Source organism: Schistocerca piceifrons, chromosome 6 (assembly GCF_021461385.2).
Source record: "Schistocerca piceifrons isolate TAMUIC-IGC-003096 chromosome 6, iqSchPice1.1, whole genome shotgun sequence".
NCBI classification, from domain to species: domain Eukaryota; kingdom Metazoa; phylum Arthropoda; class Insecta; order Orthoptera; family Acrididae; genus Schistocerca; species Schistocerca piceifrons.
In genome coordinates this window covers 271,478,478-271,502,127 of record NC_060143.1, presented here as the reverse complement: position 1 = coordinate 271,502,127, position 23,650 = coordinate 271,478,478, and positions in this window count along the sequence as shown.

Here is a 23,650-nt window from a genome sequence, read left to right as displayed (position 1 = left end):
CCAGTGCATACCACGTTGCTCAGTTGTCCTTGGATAGTGGGGGCAGGGTTGGTAAGAGGCCTGGTGGTGGCAATGAAGGCACAGCTAGTTCCGCATCTCAGTCCCTCTCATCACTCATATGATGATGCAGTTGACACAGAGGGCACTGCATAGGCTGTGAGCAAGCAGTCTGCTGAAGGGGATGAGAATGGAACCGAAGCTCTAGAGAATGATGCTGAAGAACTGTCCGATGCAACATTGGTGGTGCAGAAGTCCAATGTGGAAGTCATGGCTGGTGCCATATGAAAAGTGAGTGGGTGAACGGCTGCAGCTGAAACCCCTTGCAAGTTTACTTGCAGTGGCAGGGGGTGGAAGAGCAAATGTGCTTGGAGCTGCACAGTAAAATGTTCCCATGGGGCTGTTGACATGACAAGCTGGAGCATGTTCGGAGGGGCAGAAACCACAACAGTTAGTATCACTATGTGGCATATAGTCACATCAAGTAAGGGCCTGTAAAGTGCACTGAGGGGCCAAATGATCACTGGGGGTGGAAACTGGCCTACAAATGTTCATGATATACACTGGGCATTGTCCACTTTGTAAACCAATGAAGCGGTAAAGCACACAGGTATCGCAGGAGCACAATCAGTACATGTGGGCTGTCCTAACAAAGGCGAGGTTGCGAGCGGCACTGCTGTAACAGTTCCCTGGCCACCGGTGTCTGATACTTAGTTTGTGCACAAAATGCAGAAGCCATGTCAGCATGATGAAATGCAGGAACTTTTCCCTTCTCATTATCATTTTCGAAATGCATGTGTCAATGCACACTCACTGGAGAGGAAAATCCTGAGTCTGCAGTCACATGTTGCACCATTGAGTGGTGAAAGTGTTGAGGCAATGAAACTGCAGGAAACATGTTGTAGAATCCAAGTGGTGGTGAAGCAACAAAATGTCCTGTTGTAGGTGCAGGAGCTTCGATATCCACATGTTGCATGGCAGGATACATGGTCAAGTGGAACCATTGAAGGTGTACACAAATCCAGCATGGTAGATGCGAAAATAGTTGCACTACGATAAAACAGTGCATGAATTCTAACTCGGGGTCACCACTGTGGGATTTCTGTTGGGTTGTAGTCCAAGGAAACACACTCATTTCTGTAAGATTCAGTATATTTCATACAGAGGTCCAAATTACAAAAAATCATACAGAGAACTGAACAAGCAAGATGGCATGAGCCATTAGGTTACAGAGTCCAAAGAACTTGCAATGGCGGAGATATGTTTTTCATACTTGTCGATGCCACAAACATAAAAATTACATAGCAGTAATGGTCTAAATTGGGGCTGTTACATGCAGTCTAAATTTGGAGTCATTTCAACCATTTTGACGGTATGACTAACCAGTACCATTTTCATTTTTGTCTGCTGAGAACAAAGCCAAAATACATCCCACAGGGAAAAAGGAAGAACTGGAAGGAAACAAATTTGACCAAGGTGATTCATGCAGTCAGAAATGAAACCATACAGACACTGAAGTCTACTAGATAATTTAATGTGCTACAGTCAGTGTTACAGGCATTTAAGTATCCTGATGTTCCTCCTTAAAAAATGGAGAATTGGAAGGAAACTTCTATTAAGTATAGAACTGGAAAAGGTGCTACTGTCTTACTTACTTCACACAGAAGACAAATTTTATAGCTTCACACATGGTGACCTACAATGAATGGATTAGCAGTTAGTGGCAAGGAATGGTCTACAAAGTGACAAGGAATGGTCCGCAACATCTGTTTAACAAGGGAGGGGTAGGAAGAGCATGGGTGGATACATTTTTGCAGTGTCATAAGAAATGGACATGACTTAATGGCTTCTATGATGCAATCTGTGGGCTACTGTATGACCATATATGATTCTCCAGAGCAATTGATCATAGCCAAGTGAAAAATTCATAGACATTTGGAGTTTTCTGACCTTAAACTAAACACAAGCAAACTCCATCAGCTTGCGATTGCCTAACTTTTGATGGCATTATGTTACAGTAATTTCTGTGGTCCAGCATTTCTCTTTAGTAACTATTCTTTTTCATCACTCCCTCTGATTTTGATTTTTATACATTTTCTGACCTGTCTAGTTTTGCCCACTCCCCTCGCCATGTATAGTACACATTGCTTTCCATTCTTACTGACTGTTGCACGATTTCAGTAACCCTTATTACCCTAGCTCCTGCCTTTAATTTGTCAAGTTTTCCAATCTCAGCTGGTGCAGGCATAAATAATTAGTCATTCTTTCTTATTTGGTCCAGTGAGCCTCTCTGAACCCACGTTGTGGGCAAATTTTCCATAATACTTCCCATTTGCTAAACCACACCAGTCCTTTTCCTTTACCCCTCCTCCTTTCCCTTCAAATCTTCTGCCAGAACAAGAGGCCACTTGTGCTGAGAGCTTGCACATTTCCATATCTTTCATAAGTATTTTCTCCTGCCACTGCATGCTGAGTAGACTTTTTATGAAAGCCTATTATGTTACGAATATTATGTAATTCATTTATACTTTTTGAGATGCAAGCTTCATTAGTCACTCAACAGACTGGGGTGACAACATATGGCTGTTACTGATGCATTGCCCCTCATGCAGTTACACTACACACGGTGTGGTCTATACATAAACGTTTCCACTAAGTGAATTCGTACTTGTCTAATTACTAGGAACATATATTGTCACCAGAATACTGTCCAATCCCTGTGATTTCCAATATTTTCACAAGGTTTCTTTACAGCACATATCTCCAAAACTCAGAGATTTCCAATAACTATACAGGATGAAGAAAAATTTGCACACTCAGACTTCGCAGCGCAGTTCCTCATGTACTACCAACATAAAAATGTCTCTCGCACAAATTCGTACTGTGCATATTTCAGGCAGTAAATGGATGTTGAAGATTAGCAGTCTGTCAACACTGTAATCACATGTATGGTAACTATCTCTGTCAAGCTGTGTTCTATTCTGGATCAAGGCTTATTTGTTTTTATTTGGTACACTATCTGGCATCTTAATTGTTGTACAATGATTACAGTGTGTCTTTTACAAAACATCTGCTGTTATGTACTATGCACAGAATGGAAATACAATCATTTTCTTTGGTCAGCTCTTAAAGAAACCTTTCGTACATCATGGATATGAAGTGTTTTCCACCACTTCATCTACTAGATTCCAACTTGTTTTGTGTGTACCCTCCCCGAGTGGTACCATTGATGAATACTAACTATTATTCTTGCCATGTTCAGGTCCATTACAATTAGTTAGGGCCTTACTTCACCAGTAGGGCTAGCGACATGCTTTCCAAACAATTCTGGTGTGATCACAGAGGGAGGGTTCTGGGGGTTTCTGGTGATTAAGGGGGGCAGTGTGGTACTGGTGTGCAAGACTCACACTCCCCATTGGCTATTAAAATTACTTGGAGTTGCTTCGCTGATCTCTTTTTCAGGATAGTGGCTGCGATGTCCCGCACAACTTTTTCTCCGAAGATAAGATGCTATTTTGGAGGAATTTTTTATACTTTTAAAATATCTCCATACACTCGAGAATACTTTGAACTCAATCTCACTGTATTTTCAACACACATAACAGTTTTCATACAACTAAAACATTTTTTGTAAGCTCAACACCGTCCAGTCCATCAGAAACTATCACATTCATCTTTCCATAAATACAGTCTACAAATTTCTCCAAGTTTAAAAAGACAACTGTCCGGACCTTACGAAAGTAAGAGAATGAATGAATAAGTAATTGTCTTGTCTCTTCTTTCAACAACATTCAAATGTTCACACAATAATGTATGACATCGCACCATCTCGGTTACTCCTTGTGCTGGACGTGTAACATCTCAGGTGGGCTTGACGACTACCTGCCCACACCGATCATCCATCCGATACACGTCCGTCCTGCACACACATAATTGTGGTGCAGTAGACACAGTTCTACTTTACCATTCTCATCTCTAAAATAACGTGTGTTCGAGATGGTGGATATACTAGGGTCTCTAGAATTTACCCCAAAATTTTTGAGGCACTATAGGGTATACAGAAAACAGATTTGGAATCTAGTAGATGCAGTGGCATGAAACAATTCATGTCCACAATACGCAAAAGGCTTCTTTAAAAGCTGACCAATGAAAATGATTGTACTTCCATTTCTGTGTTTGTAGTACATAACTGCAAATGTGTTGTAGAAGACCCACTGTAACAACTGCAGAACACTGCTTTGTTTGCTGACAAAGGTAGTTACCGTACATTTGATTACAGTGTCACCAGATTTCAGTCTTTAATGTTCATTTAAAGACTTTAATGTCAATTTCCCCCTCACCGCCCCCACCCCATGAACCATGGACCTTGCCGTTGGTGGGGAGGCTCGCATGCCTCAGCGATACAGATGGCCGTACCGTAGGTGCAACCACAACGGAGGGGTATCTGTTGAGAGGCCAAACAAACATGTGGTTCCTGAAGAGGGGCAGCAGCCATTTCAGTAGTTGCAAGGGCAACAGTCTGAATGATTGACTGATCTGGTCTTGTAACAATAACCAAAATGGCCTTGCTGTGCTGGTACTGTGAACGGCTGAAAGCAAGCGGAAACTACAGCCGTAATTTTTTCCGAGGGCGTGCAGTTTTACTGTATGATTAAATGATGATGGCGTCCTCTTGGGTGAAATATGCCGGAGGTAAAATAGTCCCCCATTCGGATCTCCGGGCGGGGACTACTCAAGAGGATGTCGTTATCAGGAGAAAGAAAACTGGCGTTCTACATCGGAGGGTGGAATGTCAGATCCCTTCATCGGGCAGGTAGGTTAGAAAATTTAAGAAGGGAAATGGATAGGTTAAAGTTAGATATAGTGGGAATTAGTGAAGTTTGGTGGCAGGAGGAACAAGACTTCTGGTCAGGTGACTACAGGGTTATAAACACAAAATCAAATAGGGGTAATGCAGGAGTAGGTTTAATTATGAATAGGAAAATAGGAATGCGGGTAAGCTACTACAAACAGCATAGTGAACACATTATTGTGGCCAAGAAAGGTATGAAGCCCACACCTACTACAGTAGTACAAGTTTATATGCCAACTAGCTCTGCAGATGACGAAGAAATTGAAGAAATGTATGATGAAACAAAAGAAATTATTCAGATAGTGAAGGGAGACGAAAATTTAATAGTCATGGGTGACTGGAATTCGAGTGTAGGAAAAGGGAGAGAAGGAAACATAGTAAGTGAATATGGATTGGGGCTAAGAAATGAAAGAGGAAGCCGCCTGGTAGAATTTTGCACAGAGCACAACATAATCATAACTAACACTTGGTTTAAGAATCATAAAAGAAGGTTGTATACATGGAAGAACCCTGGAGATACTAAAAGGTATCAGATAGATTATATAATGGTAAGACAGAGATTTAGGAACCAGGTTTTAAACTGTAAGACATTTCCAGGGGCAGATGTGGACTCTGACCACAATCTATTGGTTATGACCTGTAGATTAAAACTGAAGAAACTACAAAAAGGTGGGAATTTATGGATATGGGACCTGGATAAACTGACTAAACCAGAGGTTGTACAGAGTTTCAGGGACAGCATAAGGGAACAATTGACAGGAATGGGGGAAAGAAATACAGTAGAAGAAGAAAGGGTAGCTTTGAGGGATGAAGTAGTGTAGGCAGCAGAGGATCAAGTAGGTAAAAAGACGAGAGCTAGTAGAAATCCTTGGGTAACAGAAGAAATACTGAATTTAATTGGTGAAAGGAGAAAATACAAAAATGTAGTAAATGAAGCAGGCAAAAAGGAATACAAACGTCTCAAAAATGAGATCGACAGGAAGTGCAAAATGGCTAAGCAGGGATGGATAGAGGACAAATGTAAGGATGTAGAGGCTTATCTCACTAGGGGTAAGATAGATACTGCCTACAGGAAAATTAAAGAGAACTTTGGAGATAAGAGAATGACTTGTATGAATATCAAGAGCTCAGATGGCAACCCAGTTCTAAGCAAAGAAGGGAAAGCAGAAAGGTGGAAGGAGTATATAGAGGGTCTATACAAGGGCGGTGTACTTGAGGACAATATTATGGAAATGGAAGAGGATTTAGATGAAGATGAAATGGAAGATACGATACTGTGTGAAGAGTTTGACAGAGCACTGAAAGACCTGAGTCGAAACAAGGCTCCCGGAGTAGACAACATTCCATTGGAACTACTGATGGCCTTGGGAGAGCCAGTCCTGACAAAACTCTACCATCTGGTGAGCAAGATGTATGAAACAGGCAAAATACCCTCAGACTTCAAGAAGAATATAGTAATTCCAATCTCAAAGAAAGCAGGTGTTAACAGATGTGAAAATTACCAAACTATCAGTTTACTAAGTCACAGCTGCAAAATACTAACACGAATTCTTTACAGACGAATGGAAAAACTGATAGAAGCAAACCTCGGGGAAGATCAGTTTGGATTCCGTAGAAACACTGGAACACGCGAGGCAATACTGACCTTACGACTTATCTTAGAAGAAAGATTAAGGAAAGGCAAACCTACGTTTCTAGCATTTGTAGACTTAAGAGAAAGCTTTTGACAATGTTGATTGGAATACTCTCTTTCAAATTCTGAAGGTGGCGGGGGTAAAATACAGGGAGCGAAAGGCTATTTACAATTTGTACAGAAACCAGATGGCAGTTATAAGAGTCGAGGGACATGAAAGGGAAGCAGTGGTTGGGAAGGGAGTAAGACAGGGTTGTAGCCTCTCCCCGATGTTGTTCAATCTGTATATTGAGCAAGCAGTAAAGGAAACAAAAGAAAAATTCGGAGTAGGTATTAAAATCCATGGAGAAGAAATAAAAACTTTGAAGTTCGATGATGACATTGTAACTCTGTCAGAGACAGAAAAGGAGTTGGAAGACCAGTTGAATGGAATGGGCAGTGTCTTGAAAAAAGGATATAAGATGAACATCAACAAAAGCAAAACGAGGATAATGGAATGTAGTTGAATTAAGTCAGGTGATGCTGAGGGAATTAGATTAGGAAATGAGACACTTAAAATAGTAAAGGAGTTTTGCTATTTGGGGAGCAAAATAACTGATGATGGTCAAAGTAGAGAGGATATAAAATGTAGACTGGCAATGGCAAGGAAAGCGTTTCAGAAGAAGAGAAATTTGTTAACATCGAGTATAGATTTAAGTACATGGAAGTCATCTCTGAAAGTATTTGTATGGAGTGTACCCATGTATGGAAGTGAAACATGGACAATAAATAGTTTGGACAAGAAGAGAATAGAAGCTTTCGAAATATGGTGCTACAGAAGAATGCTGAAGATTAGATGGGTAGATCACATAACTAATGAGGAAGTATTGAATAGGATTGGGCAGAAGGGAAGTTTGTGGCACAACTTGACCAGAAGAAGGGATCGGTTGGTAGGACATGTTCTGAGGCATCAAGGGATCACCAATTTAGTATTGGAGGGCAGCGTGGAGAGTAAAAATCATAGAGGGAGACCAAGAGATGAATACGCTAAGCAGATTCAGAAGGATGTAGGTTGCAGTAGGTACTGGGAGATGAAGAAGTTTGCACAGGATAGAGTAGCATGGAGAGCTGCATCAAACCAGTCTCAGGAGTGAAGACCACAACAACAACAACAACAACAACAACAACATGTCCATTTACTGCCTAAAATATGCGCTGGATTAAATTTTGTGAGAACCTTTTTGTATTTGGAGTATGTGAGGAATCGTGGTGTGAAGTCCGAGTGCACAAATTTTTCTTTACCCTCTAAAGAAACAATTGGAATAATAAATGGGGGAAAAGAAAATGGCCAGCTTAGGTAGTACAATGGTTAACAATCATAACACTTTTGGAATTCACCATTAAAACATAAGAAGCATGTTTGATAAGATAGATGAGTTTATCATGCCAGTATGAGATACTGAAAAATCAAAAGCTATTAATACAAATGTGCTATGCATAGCAGGACTTCATCTGGAAATCACAGAAATTGGACAGATGCACCTAGACTGACACAGGTTTGTATCACATGACTGTAAGCATAATATGAGGTATGAGGGAATGGCTATATAGATATAAAGGGAATAAACTCCCAGGCCTAAACCCACAATGAATACTGCATTTAACAGTTATTTGAGTGCTAAGTTTCAGTAACAGCAGTTCTCACTGTCTATTGGCTCACAGCAGATACATTTTCAACTTCATTTTACAATTAGAGAGGGCCTTAATAAGACTTTTCAGAAGTAACTGTGAAGTCATGGTATGTGGAGACTTCATTTTAGATTTCATCTCAGATAATTCTGTTTGAGAGTGCCTCAAGTTACTAATGCTGACCTTGGTTTGACCTTCGTAATTACATTCCTGCCAAGAATAGAATGTCACAGCTCAACAGCAATTGATAATTTATTTGTAAATTCAACTGTCTTTAATGAAATAGATGTAATTCCAATAACAAATGATTTCTCTGATCAAGATGGTCCAATGGCAGTAATAAAGCATCACCATCAATAAAGTTTAACTGAGGATGGAAAAGGAATATTTTACAGAATTGTAAATGCTTATTCTATTACATTGTTCAGAGACAATTTAGAGGTTAAAAGTGGGAAGAAGTTTACCAAAAACACAGAACAGATGAGAAATTTATTTGTTTCCTAAAAATATTATTATAATGCTATGAATACAGTTTTTCTTTACAATAGGTGAGGAACACATACACTAGGGGCAGAGAAAAATTATAGCTAACATCTGAGATGAAAGTATCTTGTAGTAGGAAGAGTGAACACTATTTAATGCAAAGGTCTAGCTCTAATCAGAAGCCGCACGAGGTAGCCACGTGATCTGACATGTCTTGTCACAGTCCGCACGGCTCCTCCCATCGGAGGTTCGAGTCCTCCCTCAGGCATGAGTGTGTGTGTTGTCCTTAGCATAAGTTTAAGTAAGATTAATTAGTACATAAGCTTAGAGACTGATGACCTCAGCAGTTTGGTCCCTTAAGATCTTACCACAAATTTCCATTTTTTTTCTAATCAAGATTTTTTTAAATGAACTAAAAGTAGTATTGTAAAAGCCATCAAAAAGCCGAAACCATGTACTATGCACAAAAAATTCAAAATTCCAAGATCAAAGAAAGGACAATTTGGAGGCTTATTAGACATGAAATGAAGAAACTCAGCAAGACAAATGAGACTGAACTCCCAGGTGACAGTAGCAGATGGACAGATAGTATGAAATTCAAGTCGCTTGCTACTATATTCAATGAATTCTACCTAACAGTAGCTGAAAACATGAGGACAATAAAGCAGATCAAATAAACTTACTTTGACAGGCAATACATACCCCACCATACCCTGTAACTCATCTGTTACAGAGGCCACAATAATCATTAGGTCACTATAAAACAGTAACTACAATGGTATCTTAGCCAAAGTACTAAAATCTTGTGTTGATTTGGTGATGCCACTCTTGAGTAAATATTCAATAAGTCAAGGTGTATTTCTGGAGAAACCGAAGTAGCAGTAATAACACCAGCACACAAAAGTGGAGATAAGAAACTGATGTTTAAGTTGTAGACACTTCTGCCCCCTTCTCATAAAATCATAAAATGCTGTTACAGAAACTAAATGTTATGGCATTTAAATTTTCTTTCTTGTTTGGATGGAGGCAAATCTTAACAGTGAAAAACGAAGGGTTACATTAGCAAATGATACAACAGGAATAAGACTAATTCATAGTGGGCAAACATTAAATATGAGGTGTGCTCATAAAGAAATCAAACTTTTGCTATAACAGCTTTGTTGCTTATTATAAAACATTTTAAGCACTGTCCCTGTCAAAATAGTTCTCTCTTCTGTCAATACCCTACTCCCATCATTTCTTCCACATTTGAAAAAGCATTTTGTGGAATGCTGTGCAGGTCTCATATAACATTGTCCAGAATATCAAATATCATTTGAAATGATGTCCTTTCAATGTGGTTTTAAGTTTGGGAAACAATAAAATGTCTGTTGGGACTAGGTCTGGAGAATATGGTGGATGGAGCAAAATGGGTGATGTTTCACTAGTTAGCTGCAGACACAGCGTGACATGTGAGCTGAAGCACTGTCATGCTGCCACATGCAAGTCTCGTTTTCTCAAATTCATGTCTACACTAATATCCACTTCATCAACAACTTCTTGAACAGTCAAATGAAGATTTCCATAAATCACAGCATGAATTCTATTGACATGCTCATCATCTGTTGATGTGGAAATTCGTACAGGCTCAGTATCATCTCCAACTAATTCTGTCCTGCCCAAAATGCTTAAAACACTCATGTGACTCACACAGTCCTCCTCACTCCTCATATGTTTGGCTAAGCAACTGAAATGTCTTTGTGAAAGTTCTGCAAAGTCTGTAGCAAAGAACAATGACGTAGAATTCAAAAACATTATTAATCGGAACAGTAAATTATATTACAGGCAAATTTCACGCAGCACTGAATTTTTCCACATTCAAGCCAGTCAATTCAGTCTGTAAAAAACGCTTTCAAAAATTCTTAAGTTAAAGTTCCATATCCATAATTTTTTTCCCTTCAAAAAATCAATAAATTTAATTTTTTTTATTTATTTCACCACAACACACACACCCTTGCTTCAAGCCCTTTCATTGTCACTAATCTGAGAAGCAGCTTATGCACGTACTCACCTCACTGGTTGTAGCTCATTTACTGATGGTCAGAGCAAAACACAGCAAATGGCAGTTTGTTGCCTAACCCTGCTGCTATACAGGGTGTTACAAAAAGGTATCGCCAAACTTTCAGGAAACATCCCTCGCACACAAAGAAAGAAATATGTTATGTGGACATGCCCTTTCATTGTCATTAATCTGACAAGCAACTTATGCACGTACTCACCTCACTGGTTGTAGCTCATTTACTGATGGTCAGAGCAAAACACAGCAAATGGCAGTTTGTTGCCTAACCCTGCTGCTATACAGGGTGTTACAAAAAGGTACGGCCAAACTTTCAGGAAACATCCCTCGCACACAAAGAAAGAAAATATGTTATGTGGACATGTGTCTGGAAACGCTTACTTTCCATGTTAGAGCTCATTTTATTACTTCTCTTCAAATCACATTAATCATAGAATGGAAACACACAGCAACAGAACATACCAGCATGACTTCAAACACTTTGTTACAGGAAATGTTCAAAATGTCCTCCGTTAGCGAGGTTACATGCATCCACCCTCCGTCGCATGGAATCCCTGATGCGCTGATGCAGCACTGGAGAATGACATATTGTATCACAGCCATTGACAATACGAGCACGAAGAGTCTCTACATTTGGTAGTGGGGTTGCATAGACAAGAGCTTTCAAATACCCCCATAAATAAAAGTCAAGAGGGTTGAGGTCAGGAGAGCGTGGAGGCCATGGAATTGGTCTGCCTCTACCAATCCATCGGTCACCGAATCTGTTGTTGAGAAGCGTACAAACACTTCGACCGAAATGTGCAGGAGCTCCACCGTGCATGAAACACATGTTGTGTCGTACATGTAAAGGCACATGTTCTAGCAGCACAGGTAGAGTATCCCATATGAAATCATGATAACGTGCTCCATTGAGCCTAGGTGGAAGAACATGGGGCCCAATCAAGACATCTCCAACAATACCTGCCCAAACGTTGACAGAAAATCTGTGTTGATGACGTGATTGCACAATTGCATGCAGATTCTCGTCAGCCCACACATGTTGATTGTGAAAATTTACAGTTTGATCACGTTGGAATGAAGTCTCATCCGTAAAGAGAACATTTGCACTGAAATGAGGATTGACACATTGTTGGATGAACCATTCGCAGAAGTGTACCCGTGGAGGCCAATCAGCTGCTCATAGTGCCTGCACACGCTGTACATGGTACAGAAACAACTGGTTCTCCCGTAGCACTCTCCATACAGTGACGTGGTCAACGTTACCTTGTACAGTAGCAACTTCTCTGACGCTGACATTAGGGTTATCGTCAACTGCACGAAGAATTGCCTCGTCCATTGCAGGTGTCCTTGTCGTTCTAGGTCTTCCCCAGTCGCGAGTCATAGGCTGGAATGTTCCATGCTCCCTAAGACGCTGATCAATTGCTTCGAACGTCTTCCTGTCGGGACAGCTTCGTTCTGGAAATCTGTCTTGATACAAACGTACCACGCCACGGCTATTGCCCCGTGTTAATCCATACATCAAATGGGCATCTGCCAACTCCGCATTTGTAAACATTGCACTGACTGCAAAACCACGTTCGTGATGAACACTAACCTGTTGATGCTAGTACTGTAGAGCAATGAGTCGCATGTCAACACAAGCACCGAAGTCAATTGGGCCAACTGGCGGTTAATCGAGGAAGTACAGTACATAATGACGAAACTAAAATGAGCTCTAACATGGAAATTAAGCTTTTCCGGACACATGTCCACATAACATCTTTTCTTTATTTGTGTGTGAGGAATGTTTCCTGAAAGTTTGGCCATACCTTTTTGTAACACCCTGTATATGCTCAGTAGTTGTAGTGTACTCCCGCAGCTGGTTGGTGTGCTGATTCAAAGGTTTGGTTTCTTTTTGAAGACACCTCACAAAATGACAATGATGATGATGATTACGATGATGACTGGTTTGTGGGGTGCTCCATGATGTGCTTATTAGTGGCCGTACAAATTCCCAACCTTTTCACAGTCAAATCTCACCATTTTCCTGAGTGATGATGAAATGATGAAGGCAACACAAAAATCCAATCCCTGGATGGAGAAAATACCTGACCAGGCCGGAAATCAAACACAGGACCCTGTGGTCCAGATGCAGCAATGCTAACCATTAGATCATGAGCTTTGGACCCACCTCATATGGGTTGCTGCAAGGGCTTGTTCCTGTTCATAGTCTATGTAAATGATTACAAAGGCATTGGAGAACTATTTAAAAACTGTCATGTTTGGTGATGACAAGTATATTTTATATATTTTTATTTATTTATTTAATTAGTGTCCTTGTATCTCATCATTATAAAAATGATATAGATTTTGTCATACATTGCCTTACATAGAAAATAGGACATGAAAAGATTTACAATTAAATGTCCATAAATAAAATATTATTACATATAACATGAAACCATATGCATAACAACATTCATAATATGTTAAATTAGAATAATAGATGAATACAATTTAGTTTTCAATGAGCATTTTGGGTCATTACTATGAAGGAAATAAGCTTCTGTATATTGAATGCTGCTGATTTAAGTATTCCTTGACACTGTAAATACTCTTGCTAATTAACATCTTTTTAATTTATTTTTTGAATATGTGGAATTTTGGTATACTTTTAATTTCCTTTGGTAGTGCACTAAACAAGATTTTTGGCTGATAAAGAAAACTTTTTTGATACATTGCTTTTGTGTGACTTTCTCTATGAAAGTTGTCTCTATTTCTTGTTTTGTAGTAATGAACTTGACTGTTTAACTGTAGCGGGACTTTGAGTTTTGTCACGCTACACTCGTTCCCTCGGATATAAGTTATACCGTCACAGCTGTATGAGTGCTCGACGGCAGAGAAAATATTTATAAGAAAATGAAGGTACAAAAATTGTAACCCTATTTGTTTTCTACCCGCTATTGTCTCTTGAGAGCGAAAGCTTAACTCCACTTATTCGCTAGTCTTGGTATGATTCAGACATAAAAACTTATTCGTTAGTCTTGGTCTGATTAAGACGTAAAAACTTATTGATGTGCAGATATATAATATTGTGGAAGCTTGTATGAAATTTGGAGGATGGAAGCAACCGTAAAATACACTCCTGGAAATTGAAATAAGAACACCGTGAATTCATTGTCCCAGGAAGGGGAAACTTTATTGACACATTCCTGGGGTCAGATACATCACATGATCACACTGACAGAACCACAGGCACATAGACACAGGCAACAGAGCATGCACTATGTCGGCACTAGTACAGTGTATATCCACCTTTTGCAGCAATGCAGGCTGCTATTCTCCCATGGAGACGATCGTAGAGATGCTGGATGTAGTCCTGTGGAACGGCTTGCCATGCCATTTCCACCTGGCGCCTCAGTTGGACCAGCGCTCATGCTGGACGTGCAGACCACGTGAGACGACGCTTCATCCAGTCCCAAACATGCTCAATGGGGGACAGATCCAGAGATCTTGCTGGCCAGGGTAGTTGACTTACACCTTCTAGAGCACATTGGGTGGCATGGGATACATGCGGACGTGCATTGTCCTGTTGGAACAGCAAGTTCCCTTGCCGGTCTAGGAATGGTAGAACGATGGGTTCGATGACGGTTTGGATGTACCGTGCACTATTCAGTGTCCCCTCGACGATCACCAGTGGTGTACGGCCAGTGTAGGAGATCCCTCCCCACACCATGATGCCAGGTGTTGGCCCTGTGTGCCTCGGTCGTATGCAGTCCTGATTGTGGCGCTCACCTGCATGGCGCCAAACACGCATATGACCATCATTGGCACCAAGGCAGAAGCGACTCTCATCGCTGAAGATGACACGTCTCCATTCGTCCCTCCATTCATGCCTGTCGCGACACCACTGGAGGCGGGCTGCACGATGTTGGGGCGTGAGCGGAAGACGGCCTAACGGTGTGCGGGACCGTAGCCCAGCTTCATGGAGACGGTTGCGAATGGTCCTCGCCGATACCCCAGGAGCAACAGTATCCCTAATTTGCTGGGAAGTGGCGGTGTGGTCCCCTATGGCACTGCGTAGGATCCTACGGTCTTGGCGTGCATCCGTGCATTGCTGCGGTCCGGTCCCAGGTCGACGGGCACGTGCACCTTTCGCCGACCACTGGCGACAACATCGATGTACTGTGGAGACCTCACGCCCCACATGTTGAGCAATTCGGCCGTACGTCCACCCGGCCTCCCGCATGCCCACTATACGCCCTCGCTCAAAGTCCGTCAACTGCGCATACGGTTCACGTCCACGCTGTCGCGGCATGTTACCAGTGTTAAAGACTGCGATGGAGCTCCGTATGCCACGGCAAACTGGCTGACACTGACGGCGGCGGTGCACAAATGCTGCGCAGCTAGCGCCATTCGACGGCCAACACCATGGTTTCCGGTGTGTCCGCTGTGCCGTGCGTGTGATCATTGCTTGTACAGCCCTCTCGCAGTGTCCGGAGCAAGTATGGTGGGTCTGACACACCGGTGTCAATGTGTTCTTTTTTTCCATTTCCAGGAGTGTACATTGCATTCAATATCAAGATGGTATTCATTCATAGACATTAGTAATTCCTGGACGATGAAATTTACTGCAAGATTTTGGAACAGCTACGACTTTTTCATGCTGAAATGAAGCAGGAGATTGTTGGAGAACAAGGCCTGAACTCTGCATGAGAGAAGACATATTAACATGGTAATGAATGTACTCTTATCTACGCCATTTCCCCTGTTAATCACATTTTGTTATTCTCTGTTCTCTTTAAAATAATTTTTGTAGTGGAAATTGGTTTGACTTTTGCTCAGAAACGCCACAAGGACCACCCCAACAATAGCTTTTCCGAATCACGAAGTCTGATAGCTTTTCTGTCATACAAAGTCTGATTTGCATTTCATTCTTTCCCTTTTTCATGGTCATATAAACGATTTTAAAAACCCCTTTTTATTCACCATTTCTTCCCACATTTTCAACCTTTCCTTTTCTTCTCTTTTTCTTTTTTATTAACCACTACATAACAAAGAATGTTCCTGGTGTGCCTTCATAAAACATACACTTTCATAAATATAGGTACATGGTAGAGTGATGATTTGTGGTTCCTTGAAAACTTTTTCACATGATTCTCTGTATGTCATACCTCTGATTATCCTTATTTCTCTGTATGTCATACCTCTGATTATCCTTATTTCCCTCTTTTGAAGCACAAATGAGTTTTTGGCCAAACTGGTATTCCCCTAAAATATGATACCATATCTTAGTGTGCTATGTATGAGTGCAATGTATGAACATAACACTGTATCAACACTACAGGAAATTTTTAGTATTCTAAGAACAGAACAATACTGATTTAATTTTTTGTTTAACATTTCTGTGTGTTTCTTCTGCATTAAATATTCATCTAGCCATAATCCTAAAAATTTAGTGTGGTGGTTTGCTCTATCTTACACTGTCCAAGTTTTATTTATGAAGAGAATAGTGGAAATGGTTTACAGCAAACAATCTATTCCTTAACCTTAAAAAACTTAAACTTAAAAAATAACTTATAACAAAACATATCAAAATGACTTACGGTTCCACGAAATACGGAACAGATAGATAAGAATCTACTTACCAAGTGGCAGCAGGAAAAAACACACAAAAGATGTGGGAATGCGGTAACTTTCAGAGACAATGGCTTCTTCCTCAGGAAGGAGGGCTGAATGGAAAGGAAGAGAGAAGAAGGAAAAGGACTGGTGAAGTTTAGGAAAAGGGAAGAGTTAAAGAAAAGTCACCCAGAACCTCAGGTCAGGGGAGACTAAATGAATAAGATTTCCTCCTCATTTGAAGCAAGTGCCAATAATTGTATGCACCAGTTTGGAATCTTATCAAGACCTGACTGAATATTTGTGGACCATTTTTAATTTCCTAACAGGTAAGTGCATCATTTGTGAAAAGTCTGAAGTTACTATTAATATAGTACATTCATAAATATAGAACATGAACAGCGTGAGACCCAACATCCTTCCCTGGGGCACACCTGAGTTACTTTGAAAGTGTTGATGATTCTCCATCTAGATGTACTTATCATAACTACAGTTTGAGTAGATTAGTGCTAGTCATAATTTGTTGTTATTATATTTCAGAGAAGTAGGTAACAGTGACATTTGTGCCTGTTACTGTATAACTTGATTTTATTCTACATTCCTGGATGGTTTCCTTCTCCGTGATATTTATGGAAAGTGAGAGAGGCTGAATGAGTGTTTCATATCAGACAGTGGAACGTCCATATTTCATAAATGAGTATGGTTCTGTGAATCTAAGTTAGTTTTGCTATTACACAGATTTGAATAGTTTTTATTGAGTCTTATGGATAATTTTGTGAACCTTTGGATGATAATTTTGTAAAATTATAACTTCCATATTTTTATTGAAAAATTTGTATATTTCATGGTCAAGTATGACTAAGTTCTAAACAGTGATAAAAATACTATCTTCAACATTAAATAGAAGTTTAGTAAAACATAATTTCATAATCATATACAGTTAAAAATTTAACAGAAATTAATAAATTATAACAATGACAAAAATTTGTTAAATAAAAAATATCAATACCTATGCTGCACTACTTTATTTCTGTTTTTATGCCATCACAGTGAATCAATGGTGTAAACTGGGAGTGTTCAGTAAGACCTCATGGCAAGCAGTAATAAATGATGTGACACATGAAAAATGGCTACCAATGTATTGTATCATGCATGTGAATTTCAACTTGGATAAGCAAATGAAGTTAATGTGAAAAAAACATTTTGGGGAAATATGTTATTTGCAACACTAGATCATTCTTGTCATTGAGCACAATGTGTACTGGAAAAGACTATGCTGAAAATCAAACAGTGAAGACCAGTCTACATGACTAAAAAAGTTACATATTATTTTTGAGTAAATATTACACTTCCTAAGTTCACACATAATGCTTTTACACAATAAGAATAATAACTTTTGAAGTCTGTATTAATGCTATATTTTTACTTCTGGAGTTGTTTGTTGGAAATCCAAGAAGTTACACATGATAACTAGAAAACCTTAGACAGACACCAGCAGGGAAAATTGCTAGGCATACATAAAAGGCCTTGGACTCTCAGATCAGCATTGCCAGATAATAAATCTAAAGGTAGGCATGGTAAATGTTAGAAAACTGCAGGAATGAGACAAGGGTTTTGGTAAATGAGCTGGTATTCTTAAAATTGTTTCCTTACATAAGTACTCACAACCAATGAAATCCAGCAGTTACACCAGTGGCAGACAACAAGCTAAGTCACAGGTCAATCAGCTGATCTGAAGATGTCAGCAGAACTACAAGAAGTCATTGCCTACATACAACCATCACAACCATCTACTCCAGCCTACCACTGGTCTGCCTTGGGGACAGTAAGTGCCCACCTGCTGAGCATGATCTACAGCTTGATCAAGGGACTTGAATGCCTGCTACATAATGTATGTGATATGATACTAGTTTACTGGTTTCCTTGAATTCCAAAGATGGGAACTTGGCCTATGGCATATTCTTGCAACCTAAATTAACCTTCTCTCTCTCTCTCTCTCTCTCTCTCTCTCTCTCTCTCTCTCTCTCTCTCTCTCTTTCCATCTCAACTATCCCCTATCCCTCCTCCTGCCTTTTTTTGTTTTTTTCCCCACATCCTTTCTTTCTAGTTCTTATTTGCACTATTCATTTCAGTTCTCTTTCCTCTTAACTGATCTTTACTTCTCACTTTGCCTGTATCATTTTTGGACTGAAGCTGCCACAGTGCTCACTGCTGTGCTATCTTTGATCTCCCACTCTCTCTGATCCCCCATCCCATGTCTTTCATCTTCGTCTGTCCTCATCTTCAAAATAAATGTGTTCCTCTTCTTTTGCAGTCTGAGTGATCTGCCCTTTCTTTTTAACCTTCCCCAAACTATCACTCTCTCTTACCCTAGGAAGAAACTAAGAATTCTAAAAGCTAGGATATTTTTGTGTACTTTTATATGTGTCTGTCAGCTGCATTTAAATTTTCATGTCCTGAAAGTAAGAAGTGACTAAAAATTCTGTCTCATAATTTTGTAAGTTACATGGCAGCATAGTTGTACCAAAAATTGCAAGGAAGTAGCAATATTGTTGCAGCAATCATCCTTAAGTTATGAAAATAGCTTTACTGACATGAACATATGATCATAGAAATAGCAGAAAATGATTTGAATTATAACAGATACTCCCTCTAAAAGAACTGTGTCTAAATTACAACATATGTAGCAAACATTGTAATTCTGGGACTCCTTATGAAGTAGTTCCTTTATTAAACAAATAATAAAATGTACTTTTACATAATAAATATTAACTTCCACTGGGGACTTTATGCTAGCATACACAAAAAATTTTTAGGGATGAAGCTCTCACAAGAAATAGAACGTGATTCAATGGCGAGATGCATATATCAAATGAAATGTTACAAAAATGATAGAAAGAAATGAAAACCTACTTACACAGACAAGGAAAAAACTTACAAATGATCTATGAATATGTTTCAGTAGGACAAGACATTACTCCACTCTTCAACTAACCTCAATGTTTTGGCTGCAGTAAATAATATACGACAAAGCATTTTTCTTGGAATCAACAGGATTTCCTGTCATGTCAATGATTCTTAGCATTCTGCAGTCCTTTATACTGGTTAAATCATCATATTCAGCAATCATATTACTTGAGAAATAACACTCCTGCAGTGCTGTGCAATGCTCAATACCATTTAGGTCAGTGAGGTTGTTTGAAGATACATCCAATAGCTATGACATGAAAGAAACAAGACAAGATATTTCGATTATTGTTAAAACAGTTATTCCACAGAGAAGATCCAGTAAATTCTAATATTATCTAGGATGCAGGCACTGAGAAATAATAACTTAAATATTTTCTAGCACTAAATTAAAACAACTGAAGGAACAATGCGCACCTGCAGACATGGGAAATTCCCACGTGATATTTCTTCCAAAGAAGTCAAATAATTCTGGCTGATGTTCAGGTATGTCAGATTCTTCAAAGTTCGTACAGCAGATCCCAATTCAGTCATAACATTATTCTCCAAAGAAATTTCCTTAGCATTTGGACAATAACGTAGAAAAGAAATGTCATCTATGTAATTATATGATAAATCTATCCACAGGAGTCCAATGTTCACTTGCATGGGCATCACTTTCGCTAAATTCTGATTATTCATGGAGATCCAATTAGAATTACAAGTGTTTTGTGGTGAAAGGTCCCTATTCTGTTCTTCGTGAATATGATTACATATTTCTGCCTTCCATTTTAAACTGATGGCTACAATCTTGTTTGATTTTTGTTTTAAAATGCTCTCTGTTGGAGATCCTTCTATCTTTATATCATGGAATGATTTAATGAAGACATGTGGAGAGCTATCATCAAGCATTTCAAGTCTGTGCAAATACTTTGCTGCAAAAAATAAAATATGATTTTTGTGTATAACGTCTTCTATTGGATTGTGTGAGATGCTCAGTTCTCTTAAATTACGTGCACATGATTTCAGTGTCATAAATACTGGTAGGATTTCTGATATCTTGTTCCATGACATATTTAATGATTCTAGTAATGGAGCCCCCTGCAACATACATATTTACATTTATTGCAGAAAAATGGGTGATTTCCTACAAAATGTAAAAACTTTATTTAAAAAAATTCCTGAATGAAGAATCTAGTACAAGTATACATGTACACTAGAACAATAATAAAATATAATGGAATGAGTAAAGGCAACAGTGCACAATATCGATAGATGAGTGGTCAATAGGCATGTGTATATTTTTTATATTAATTAGCTCTGAAGAAAGTCATTTGATACTTTTGAAGTTTACAGTCTTATTTGTGTGCCTATCACCAGCTCATTGCCTCAACTATATGAGTTGTTACCTGTCCTCCTTTCATGATTTGTATTCCAACCAGGATTTTCCATTGTCAGGTTTAGAACAATAGACAAAACAAATTTTAATTATAAATGAAGTTAGTGTAACACACTGAATGATGCAGTACTTATCACAGCTGTTACCTTCATTAATTCAAAATGTATATTTGTTGACGTTTGAGAGATTATGCATGCCAACAAGTATATGTCACTTGTATAAGGGGACACTCCCAAATTGTTGGGATAATTCAGAATGAGAAAGTAGCGACAAAAGCTAAGGGTATAATTATGGTAGATACTGGAGCAGCAGGATAATGGAAGATTGCAATAGTGAATCATGTATATGGGAACTGCATATTATTTATTTTTTTTAACATGAGGTAAAATACAGATACAGATAAAATAATTTAAAATAATGAAAACATCATTACTAATGAAAATTTGTGCCATGCTGGGATAAAACCAAGATTTTCTGGTTATCATGAGTGGTTGCATCATCCATTAGACTGTCTGAATGGGAGTTCAGTATTTTCTGAGCACAGTTCACTAATATTATCAAATATGTTTCAATTTGTCCTCATCAATTCCACACACTTCATGTCTGTGAATTCAGTTCCATTACTTGAAGTAAGACAAAAGAGTCATTTTAATTCAAATCCATTCAGGCTACAACTCATGAGAGATGAAAAGGTTATTTGAAACTGAAGTAGATAAAATTCAAGTTACTGGGAAGGGTTGGCAAAGAAAACGTCAGAAAAGAGATAACGAGACAAAGGAAAATGTGAGGTGAATGAACTGAAGAAATGTTACCAAAGTACTGTAGTGGCACTACCATCTGGGACAGGAAAAGTCAGTTTTCATGCAATATTACTGAGTGCACAAGTTACAGCCAGGCATGGGCCTGTTTACAGTGAGTTACGCTCACCAGCAGTTGCGAAGTAAAATAGAGGCCACAGGGGTGTAGAACAGCCGGAAAAAGTACATGCAGTGGTTTGCATGGCACAAGTCACAGGCAGAAAGGGGCCCACTGGCCAACCTAGGTGTTATGAGCACGTGACGTGGAGTGGCACGTTTAGCAAAACAGAGGTGCACAGCCACATATAAATAGGTGCTGCTTCACTAACAAAAAATTCAAGTGTGGCAGCTCTCCTGGATGGCAGGACGTGTAACACCACCAGCTACACACAGCAGCAGATGGGGTGCTGACATTCCAGTCCACGGTGGGTCACTGGTTCAATCCTCTGAGGCCGACACAGAGTCCGTAGCCAGCCAGTGGCAGCCCACTCCACGGCTCACTACCATGGGCAGGTGTTCTGGCTCCCTACACTCACTGGAGACATCCAGGGTGAGGTCCGCAGATTCAGCTGCCAGATCGCGGGCATGTGTTGTTGCCGCGACCCATGCCATGTTGGCAAGGATGCATGGCGCGGGCCACCTTGCAGTTTTCAGCGGCTGGTGCTGAGGCAGCACAGGACAAAGGCTGCTGAGTCGGCTGCCAGCGCAGCCCTGACATCATCATATCACCGTGGCCGTACAAGGCTGACACATCAGCAGAGCACTTGATGGGTCGCTGAGGTGGCATCCTCAGCATTGCGGGACCTGGTGACGCAGACTGAGAGGGACCCCTTTCCCGCTTCAGTACTATATATGTAGAAATGTTATGTAATGGTAGTAATGTACACTTTAACACAAGAACTGATTTACATATGAGATTTAAATAATTAAAATTTTTCACTTTGTCTCAGACATAGCAAGAATACCTCTCTTAATGCTACATTCTAACTCTTTCCTTTGTAATACTTTCACTCCTTTGTTCTCCTTATCATTCTTCCTTTTCTTATCATTCTGTTGAAAGATTAGGTGCAAGAAATGAAATTATTGTTATTTGCACAGATTAGAATGAAAAATAAATTTTAAATTTTTGCATACATCTTTGATGACAATATAAGGAAAGATGACTGGAATATAGTAGAAACAACATGAAAGATAAAGCTGATATTGTTTGGTCATTTGCATAATGTAGACAGCAACTGATTAACCAAACATATCTCCGAACAAAATTACCTCCATTTATTAGAATTTCAGATAGTAATATGGAAACTGTATAAGATGTGATGGTCATATCCACTTTTGAATTGCAAACAATCGTAGCTTATAATAAACAGAAAAAATATTTGCAAGGCTAGAGAAAAGGACAGGCAGGATATCAGAAATGTAGATGATGAGAAATTATATAGTCAAAAGATGGAAAATCCAGGATGGAATGTAACAATATTCTGAGAAGGAAGTTGCTACTCACCGTATAGCAGAGATGCCTATCTGTGGCTCAGAATTTAAATGGTGTTATTCTAAATTAGTTACCTAAAAGTAACATTAAATAATTCAGGAGATTTACTTACTTGATGTAATTTATTCTTAGTTCTGCAATTGACAGAAAAACAAGTTTCTTTATACAATTGTTCCATTTGGCTTCCTCGTGCCACATGGTAAATATCCCATTTGTATGAAATTTCTTCCCAGATGTGTGAGAACCTGCTGTCTGTGGGTGACCTTGACTTTCTCTTGATGTGCCACAGAAACTTTTTCTACAGACTGATCATACAATGCTTTTATAGTCTTGCCCGAGGTGAAACTTTGTGATACTCTGTTCCGAACCATCTTCTTACAACTACTGGTGATTGCATTTTGTGTTACCACAAGCAACTCTTACCTTATGTGCCATCACTATTCATCTCCATTGTTAGTGCAATCGTGCACTGTTTCTGATTAATGAGTGAATGGAGTGGCATCTGGAGATATACAATGGAAACTTGAGAAAACAGCACAAGGTTTGAAGAGCTCCCAATAATAATCAGTCAGTGGATTTGAAATTAGTTACTGTTACTTGTAGGTATCTATTTTAGAATAACCCCATATAAGAACTGTAAAGTACTTCAGATTAAATAATGGAATGACCACCTAAAACTAACCACAAGTAAGACAGATGCCAGATGGATTCACTAGAATAATATTCAGG